A 9,970-nucleotide genomic window follows, 5' to 3' on the forward strand; every position below is an offset into this window, starting at 1 on the left:
GAATTTGGCCAATAGTTGCTGCAAGCATCTTATAATTGACCGATTGTGTGCGAGAAGGCGGGACTTACAAAGAGGTGTTAAAGCAATGCAAATATGCGTGCACACACAATGAAGTATTAGACCAGATGCACATCATAATGCAACTAAAGCCGAATTCCGGACATTTTTGCAAATTTAAAAATCCCGGCCGGACGCTTTAAGGTCCAAAAAAGAGGACATGTCCAGGAAAAATATGGTCACCCTAGTAAAACACAATATTTTTACAGTATGCTGGCCACTACAGCTTTATGCTGTGTTTGCAAAAACAGTAGCAAACTGTCAATTTCAGCTACAGCAAGACACCGTTAATTTTACAGTTACTTGCTGGCAACCCTGCTGCCAGTTCTTTACTGTTTTTTTGCTATAGCGGCACACCACGACACAGTGGATGGTAAGTCCTTAGGGAAGCACGACCTGATCATCAGGTTCCTGAGAGGCGCCAGGAGGTTGAATCCCTTCAGACCACGCCTTGTTCCCTCATGGGACCTCTCTGTAGTTCTTCGGTCTACAGAGAGCCCCCTTTGAGCCCTTGCAGTCAGCTGAGCTTAAGGCATTCTTCTTTGAAGACTGCCCTCCTGACTGTGCTCACTTCCATCAAGAGGGTAGGAGACCTGCAAGCGTTCTCTTTCAGTGAAATGTGCCTGGAGTTCGGTCTGGGCTACTCTCACGTGATCCTGAGACTTTGACTATGCTATGTGCCCAAGGTTCCCACGACCCCTTTTAGGGACCAGGTGGTGAACCTGCAAGTGCTGCCCCAGGAGGAGGCAGACCCAGCCTGACATAGCTGTGTCCGGTGCGCGCTTTACGCATCTATTTGGATCGCACGCAGAGCTTTAGAGTCTCTGAGCAGCTCTTTGTCTGCTTTGGTGGACAGCGGATGCGCTGTCTCCAAGCAGAGGATCTCCCACTGGCTCATTGACACCATAACAATGGCATATCACGCCCAGGACGTGCCGCCCCCAGTAGGGCTACGTGCCCATTCTACCAGGGGTGTAGCGGCCTCCTGGGCCTTGACCAGTGGCACCTCTCTAACAGACATCTGCAGAGCAGCGGGCTGGGCAACACCCAACACCTTTGCAAGGTTCTACAATCTCTGGGTCCCATGTAGTGGCAAGCACAAGCAGGTAAGTCCGGGACAGCTGGCCGGGTGTATCGCTTGCGCATAGCGCCTTTCACCTCCCCTGAGCTGAAGACGTGCGCTGTTGACTCCCAGTAGTGTTCACAAACTGTGTTCCCTGGTTGATTTCCTCCAAGCCCTGTGGCAGACGAGTTTGCAGAGAAACTCTCTGCCGGCTCAGTACACGTGCTAACTAAGCCCTGTACTGGGGTAGCTGCTCCGCGTGTGGTGGTTCCCCGTAGGTAACCCCATGCAACGTATATCTTCGGCTAAATCATTTCCCTGTTGGTAAACTGCGTCTTACTTGGGCAGAGGCCTCTCTGCCCCAGTCACCATGCTTGCAGAAACTCCTCCCCCGCAGGGTAGGTCCTACCATGGGACTTTTCCACATGACAGACTTCCGACAAAGCTCGGCAAGACCATGAGATGTATTTCCACTCAAAATACCCCCTCCCCCCCTCTTTGGGCAGGGTGGTTTCTCCGCAGTGTCTTCCCCTTGGGAGTGACACCCCCCCCCCCCCCCCGACTAGACCTGGTGGCCCCAGTTGGTTAAATCCTTTTTATGGGGTGGAGAGGAAAAAGAAAAAGAGCATAAGAGGCCACAACTGGGCTAGCCTGTCTCTATCTTTTGGGCAGTCGACTTGTCCCCAAAGGGCCGTTCGACACTCATAAGAGTGATGGGGGAGGATAAGTGTTGGCCTGGTGTGCTGGCTACGAGGCACACAGTGGTCTGCCCGTCACACACCGCCAGTTCACGTAACACAGTTCAGCTAGTTGCGACATTTCGTATAGGGACCCCTAGTGTCACTACATCGACACAACGTCGAGTGAGTGACAGATAGGGAACGTCCTGGTTACTTGCGTAACCTCCGTTCCCTGATGGAGGGAACGAGACGTTGTGTCCCTCTTGCCACAACGCTGAACTACCTGCTGAAATGGCCGGGACCTTGTCTCGGCTCCTCAGCACAAAACCTGAATGAGTGGTTGCATACCAGCTCCTTTTATACCCGTATGTCTGGGGGGGTGATATGTAAATACCACTCGCCAATTTTCATTGGCCTTTTATCAAAGACCAGAGGTGTCTTGGGCTCCCAAGAGTGACCCCTAGTGTCACTACATCGACACAACGTCTCGTTCCCTCAAGCAGGGAATGGAGGTTACGCAAGTAACCAGGACGTTCTCTGCAAGTTTAAGTTCCTCTATTAAGTTAGATAGTTTCAAGGTATGCTTCTTCTCCATTAATTTCAGATATAAGAAATAATGACACAGCTCCTTGTGAAATATGTAGAAATTCGGTTTAGTGTTAATTGCTAAGTCACGTGTTCCATCTTTCATAAATATACCAAAGATCACATTTTCTTTTGTTAATTCAGAGAAATTGTCAAATTTAGGAAATAACCAGTAATGCACTCTTCCCAATCTTCCCAAAAGGCACTAGCAAATTTACATTCATAAAATAAATGTTCTGTTGTTTCATCACAAAATAAGCAACTGTTATGATCTAGAACAAATCGATATCTTAAATTCTCCGGAAGGATATACTGCATTAAGAATTTTAAATTGGACTTCCTTCACTTTTGGTGCGATTGTTCTTAATTTCTTAGCTTCATCGTTGGAAAACTTTTGAAAAACTTAGTTTTTGTTTGAAGAAAATGGGTATAATTACTTGCCAAATGCTTTCCGGATTGTGGTGTTGGGCAATTTTAGGTTAATGTAAGCAAGTCCATTCACCAAAAGCTTAGGAAGATGAGGGATTACATTACTTTGATATAAATTGTAAGACATCTGAATTTTGATTGCTTTGATAACATTATCATACTGTTTTTGGTTATTTAACTTATTTAACAAAAAATCTCATAAGGCATAATGGTTCCGGTATTTTCCAGTAGGTGCATCAAAGACCATAATCCTTTCTCCAACCAATTTTTTTAGAATAAAGATTTATTCCTAAATACCACGTATCTACAATTCCACAATGGGATGTTATGGGGGCTAATATGCTTGTAGATCATCTTCCAATATAGTAATACCTGTTGATGAAACACAGATAACTTAACAGGGAGTTATTTTAGGTCATAATCACATCTAAGAAGGAGGTTGATGCCTCCTTGTTTCATTAAAATTTTGCTTGGGACATGGAACTAAAAACTGTTTTCATTTTTCAAAAAGTATCTTAGCCAATTCGTTTTAATAGTACCATTAATACACTCAATATCAATGGCTTTTAGCCCTCCTTCTTCATACTCTTTGACCATAATTCCTTTCCTAATGTAGTGTTTTCTTTTCCAAATATAATTAAAGTTAGCCTGGTTTATAGCTTTTATTGTATTTTTGGCAAATGACATCGAGAAAGCTGGGTAGATGAATCTTGAAATGCACTCCATTTTTGTAAGACAAATTCGGCCAATAGTAGAGATGTCTCTTTGAGACCACAAATTCAAATAAGATTTACATTGATCATTTATTTATGTTGAGATTATTTAGTGAGTTATTATCCTTTGTAATGTGTATGCTTAGATATTTAATTGTTGCTTTAACAGGGATATTATAAATTGTCAACAGAGGGGAGTTATGAATTAGTAGTAATTTTTTAAGGTTTAATTTGAAGCCAGATGCCCTAGAAAAAAGCTCTATTGTTTTGAGGATTTTTGGAACTTGGTTACTATTTTTCATGATTATGGTTGTGTCCTCTGCCAATTGGCTGATTGCCAGCTGTTTGCCTAACACTGTACATTTTTCAAAATCTGAGTTTTTATAAGAATGGAGAGCATTTCTGCTGCAGTGATAAAGAGCAAAGGAGAGATGACCTTGTTTAATTCCTTTATCAATTGAAAATCTTGGTGACATACCCTCTGGTAATAAGACTGTGCTATTAGTGTCCTTATAAAGTAGTTTAACTAAATTTATAAAGATTTCTCCTAATCTGAATAATTCTAAAGTACAAAAAATTAATTTGTGTTCAAAAGCTTTAAAAAAAAAAGCTTTAAAAAAATACATAAATCTAAAAATAAAATAAAACCTTCATCTTTAATTAAATAATGATAATTCAGTAAGTCAAGCACAAGTTGTATATTTTTATGAATTGACCAACCTTTTAAAAAACCTGACTGTGTATCTGACATAATTTGTGTAATACTGGTTTTTAATCCTGGTTAAATAAATATGAGTAAAAATTGTATAGTCATTATTAAACAGGGTTATGGGGATGAGAGTGATGATCCCTTGCTTTGTAGTAGCTGGAAGAGTGTTTCAGAAATGTCTTTTAACATATGGAAAATAAGGTCTTTAAGATATTCCCAAAAATGCCTATAAAAATGAATTTTTAGACCATCTGAACCTAGAGATTTGCCTAAGGATAAGCATTTCATGGATTTTCCACTTCATCCATACTGATGTCTGCATCGCATACATTTTTAAAACTCATCCACTTTAGGCATCCATTCCTTAATGTGATCAAAGAAAGCATCAGCATCTATGTAGGAATAAGAGGAGAAGTACAGCTTACTGTAAAAATGGAAGATTTCCTTAGAAATCTTATCAGGGTCTGTACATTCTTGAATATTAATTAGCAGTGATAATTAATTGTTGTTTGGTGTGAAGTAACTAACCTTACTCTCTCTGCCTAGTTGGTCCTGTCTCGTGTATCTGTTGGTTGCCGCATGTCGGGTGTGTGGTTGCCTTCCAGTTTGCTGCGTGTCAGCTGGGTTTCCATGGAGGATACCTTGTCTTTGCCCGTGTGTCGGGAGCTAGATCACCCTACCCTGCTGGGCGTCGTTCTGCACCTCACTAAGCTTCAACTGAAGATTCCACGAATCTATCCCTCGAGATCCACAGTGACTGCTCACATTTATTGTAAATAATAAATATTGTAAACTTTGAACTTTGTCTCGTTATCGGACGTTACAAGAAGCATATAAAAAAGGAAATATAAAATAAAAGTAAAAGTTTAAGGGTTTTAGTTTCTTTGGAATTAAACACTGTTGCAGAGCCCCTATCTGGCACTATTGAATACAATAAAATTAACTATAAAGCAAACATACTTGTCCTCATATTAAAGAGTGTATCTAAAGTGAACATATACTTTTATAGCTTAGTGACACCTTGTTCTTCCTGTTATGGGGCTTTTCCATTGCATGGTACAGCTCGACTCGACTCTGCTCGCTTTTTGGGGGTTTTCCACTGTGGATAGTACCTGGAACCTGAAACTTTTTTTTAGTACCACCTTGGTCGAGGTTCCAAGCAAGCTGAGCCGATACTAAATGTGACGTCAAAACCCTGCAGATCAATGATTGGTCAGAGAGAATTGTCACTACCAGTGTCACTGGACTTGCAACATGGGACATCAACCGGCTAGTTTTAAAGTTACCAACAGCGATAGCAATATCATGTGTTCATGCGATTTTCGAATTGTAAAAAGAAATGGCTGTGCGCAAAACCACACCGTGGTCAATAAACGAGGTGCAGACGTTCCTCTCGTTAGTGACGAACGACGTGAAACGAAAAAGTCTTTCAGGAAGTGTTTCAGCTGTTGGCCGCACATGGCTACCACTGGACCTACCAACAGTGTAGGGAAAAGTTAAAAAAACGTAAAAGTGACTACAGAACCATCAAGGACCACAACAGCTGGTGTGGTTCAAACAGAAGAAAGTGGAAGTGGTTCGACCAAATGGATGCTATCTATGGCAATAGACTGGCGAGCAATGGGAGGGAGAGTGCCCTGGACTCGGTGTTGTTGGAGTCCACGATGGAGGATGGTACGTATTGTTACGTTAACTCTATATTCTGCTTGAAAGCTTCACTTTATTTAGTTGACCAGCTACTGGAAAGCTTGCTTCTAAAAGAACCAGGCCAATTTAACTGTTACACTTGTGTAAAATCACCTTGCAACAACTACTTTATGCAGCACAGTGAGCTAGAAACTAACAGCTAGTGGTCGTGTTATTGTTTATGGTCAGTAATGTTTGTGTCGTGTTTATGATGATGTCACGGCAGTAGAAGCAGTGCAACTATGACGATCAGCCTATAATCCCATCCACGCTGAGGCGGCACTAAACTGCAGTGGAAAAACAAGCTCAGATAAGTAAAGCGAGCAGAATCCAGTCGAGTCGAACCATTGCGTGCAGTGGAAAAGTGCCATTAGTGTGAAAAACAGAAATTCCGGGAGAGCTGATTTTTAAAGTGCAAATCTTTGTGGGAAAAGTGGTAAGTAGTTAAATTAACTAATGTAAAATTAATTTTTACCATGTGCAACGGGCAAGCAGTGTCGGGGCTGTGGACGGGGCCCCGACTCCAATGGCACATCACCTGCTTAGAGATGCTGGCAGTATCGCTGGCCCTGAGGAGGCTCCGGCCGTTGATTCAGGGCAAGCATGTGTTGGTCCGAACCGACAACACGGCGACCATAGCGTACATAAACCACCAAGGCGGCGTACGCTCACGTCGCATGTCGCAACTCACCCGCCGCCACCTCCTTTGAACTCATGCGGAAATGTTCAACTCCAACTTCTCCGAGATGCAGGTGCGTGACGTCTCACAAACCAGGAAGACACCCAGGAAGGACAAAATAAGTGATAAACATACACTTTTATTAAAGAGTATCGATAAATGACTCAAAGTTCCTACATTACATGATATTAAAGCTTGTTTACAAACTTTAGCATAGTAGCAGGTGTTCAAAACATGATAAATGATACTATCTTTTGATAATCGTACACCTGTAGCACAAATGCTAGCATTGCAGGTTTTTTATGAATTGGGTTGCTAGGAGACGTCTCTGGTTACAGTCAAACACCTGCTAAGCTAAGGTGAGCGTTGCAGTTTTGTTTCGTTCTAAAACGTCATCTTCTGAGCATCAGGCAATGGAATGCCTTTATGGTTGGAGATCAGAGATATCAAGTAGGAATATCCCACATCCGACCTGAATAGAACACAGCATAAGTCCTGCCTCCAGGGCTGTGCAATAAGTTTGACCAATAGCCAGATGAGTTTCCACCCCTCCCCTCCAACCCCCCATACATGAGTAACAGATTATAAATGAGGCAAATCAAATCTCTGGGTAAAAATGTTTAAAAAGCTTGATAAATTGCCACATTAAAAAGCATTTAATTCTAAACTAATTCTGATAATCTGCAGTTCCCATTCACTAAAAGCATGCAAATAATCAAAATATGAGACCATCTTAAAACAAATCTTTGGAATGCATTACAACTCAATATTCAGGCATTACCAAACCACAGCTACAACTGTCCCCTACTGGATGCAGTCATAATTACTGTGGTAGGAAAACAGTGCTGGTGAAATTGAGTTTTACTCAAATTAGATTTTACATTTATTCATTTAGCAGACATTTTTGTGAAGCAATTGACAAATGAGGAAAGCTACAGCAAAAGCAATTTGTCCTTGATAGTGATTTAAAATTTAAATGGTAATATGAAAATTGTTGTTAGAAACAGTTACAAAATTGGCTACCAAAAGTGTGACAGAGAAACACTGGAACTGTGGAGATGCACCCCCCACCCCCCTCCAAAGTAAGAGTTTATTAAGGACTATAGTAAGTGTGTTAATGGTTGTGGCTCAAGCGGCATGAAAACCATATGAAAAGAAAGGCCAGACAGTTCCAAAGCGGTTCATATACAGTGATAATAATCATCATCTAAATGTAAAAAATGAATAAAAAAATATGAATCTGAAAACTAAGCAAATGGGCATGATGTTTCACATACTTAAATACTGTGCATAAAATGATATATTTTTTTACATTGTGTAAATGTAACACTTTATGAGGTAAACATATTTAATAATATTCATTCCAATAAAAAAAAAAAAACATACAACAGATAAAAGTTTTTTATTTTTTCTTCATGTCTGTTCTTCCTTTTTCGAAAAGGAAAATTATTCATGCATCCAAGTAGTCATCATCAGTAACCGTGTAAGTAGGGCCTTTGTTATCTGATATATAAGCGGAGTTAGTCTTTTGTACAGTAAAAACAATTGTCATCACTGCTGAAGCTAAAGAGTGGAATGGAGGCGGACTGGTCCAATATCTAATTCTAAACTAAAACTCATCAGAAACACCTTTAATGGACTGAAACTGACAGGACACTTTAAGCAGGCAGGCAGGCACTACAGGATGTATGTATGTGACATAAACAACAGTTGTCAGCTTCAAGACAGAGGAGGAAGGTTGGCTCTGATTTGTTAACTGCAGCTGAGAAAATAAAATGCTTACACATTGGTCCTTTGTAATTTGTAATGTTACATGCAAGGATGCATTTTTAGCAGCCAAGAAAGTGGCCAACATGACACTCCACTGTAAAAAAAATTAAATAAATCCTGTTACATTTACGGTAAAAAACTGGCAGCTGTTGTTGCCAGAAATTCACAGTAAAAAATACGGTAACCACGTTTCAGGCTTGTAATTTTGATGTCTGTATATTTTACAGTGCATTATCGTCATTTATATTATTAAATGATAAACTTGATATCAACCTTCTAAAACTGTAAAAATCTGCTTTTTACTTTATAATGGATTTTTAATCACCATAGTAATAACAGAAGGGCACATTATGACATGAAGTTCACCAATAGTGGCACTTCCAGGAGCAATGACCAATAACCATGTAGAGACAGTGCTCAGTGTCACTCACACAAACACTAAACACCATCAGGGTAACATGTGAAATTAAAATAATACATTAAACATTAACTAAACTACATCAAATACAACACAGAACACCCCAAAGTACATACATGATATTAAAAAGAAGAAGAAACATAACTATTCCCATAAAATATAATGAAAGTAATGGGTCACGCAGGGAATACTGGGAATGCCCAATTATTGTTTTTTACTGTAATTTTAACAATAATTTACTGTAAAAAGTACATCTACTCTCTTGTTAAACATGATATACATTTTTACCAGTAATTACACAGGAAAATCAGACTTTTTACATCTAAAAAATTTTATTTTTACAAAATTTCTGTAAAACTACATGTATTGTCTTTTAAATATATTTACATTTTGTACCGTATATTTTAAGGTAACTACCAATCAAGGTTTTTTAAATGTAGCATTTTTACAGTTTTTTCCATTAAAATTAAAAACATTTTTTTACAGTAGTGTGTTAATTAAAAACAACAAGCACAGTTTGTGTATGCATTGTCATTATTTTAGCAGTTACTATTGTCACCAGTAATTGGAGTAATACACACCTTTTGCATTGCTCGTCCTAATGGTGGTTAGTTTCATGGCAGCAGCCAATATGATGGGACCAACAGCAACAAGGAAGAAAGCCAAGACAGCCTTACCAAGGTCCTTCTCCCCTGATTGCTCAGTTTGGCCAGACAGACAGCTCTAGGAAGAGTCCTGGTTGTTCCATATTTCTTCCATTTAAGGATTATGGAGGCCACTCCATAGTAGCCTTCCCCAGATCTGTGCCTTGACACAATCCTGTCTCTGAGCTCTGCAGGCAGTTCCTTTGACCGCATGGCTTGGTTTTTGCTCTGATATGCATTTTTAGCTGTGAGACCTTATAGACAGGTGTGTGCCTTTCCAAATCATGTCCAAACAGTTGAATTTGCCACAGGTGGACTCCAATCAAAGTTTAGAAATATCTCAAAGAGGATCCAGAGAAATGAGATGCACCTGAGCTACATTTCAAGTCTCATAGCAAAGGGTCTGAATACATATGTCATTGTGATATTTCAGTTTTTATTTTTTTATTTTCTTATTTTCTCCCCTTTCTCTCCCCAATTTGGCATGCCCAATTCCCAATGTGCTCTAGGTCTTTGTGGTGGCGTAGTGACTCGCCT

The sequence above is a fragment of the Myxocyprinus asiaticus genome, chromosome 33 (genome assembly GCF_019703515.2).
Source record: "Myxocyprinus asiaticus isolate MX2 ecotype Aquarium Trade chromosome 33, UBuf_Myxa_2, whole genome shotgun sequence".
NCBI lineage: Eukaryota > Metazoa > Chordata > Actinopteri > Cypriniformes > Catostomidae > Myxocyprinus > Myxocyprinus asiaticus.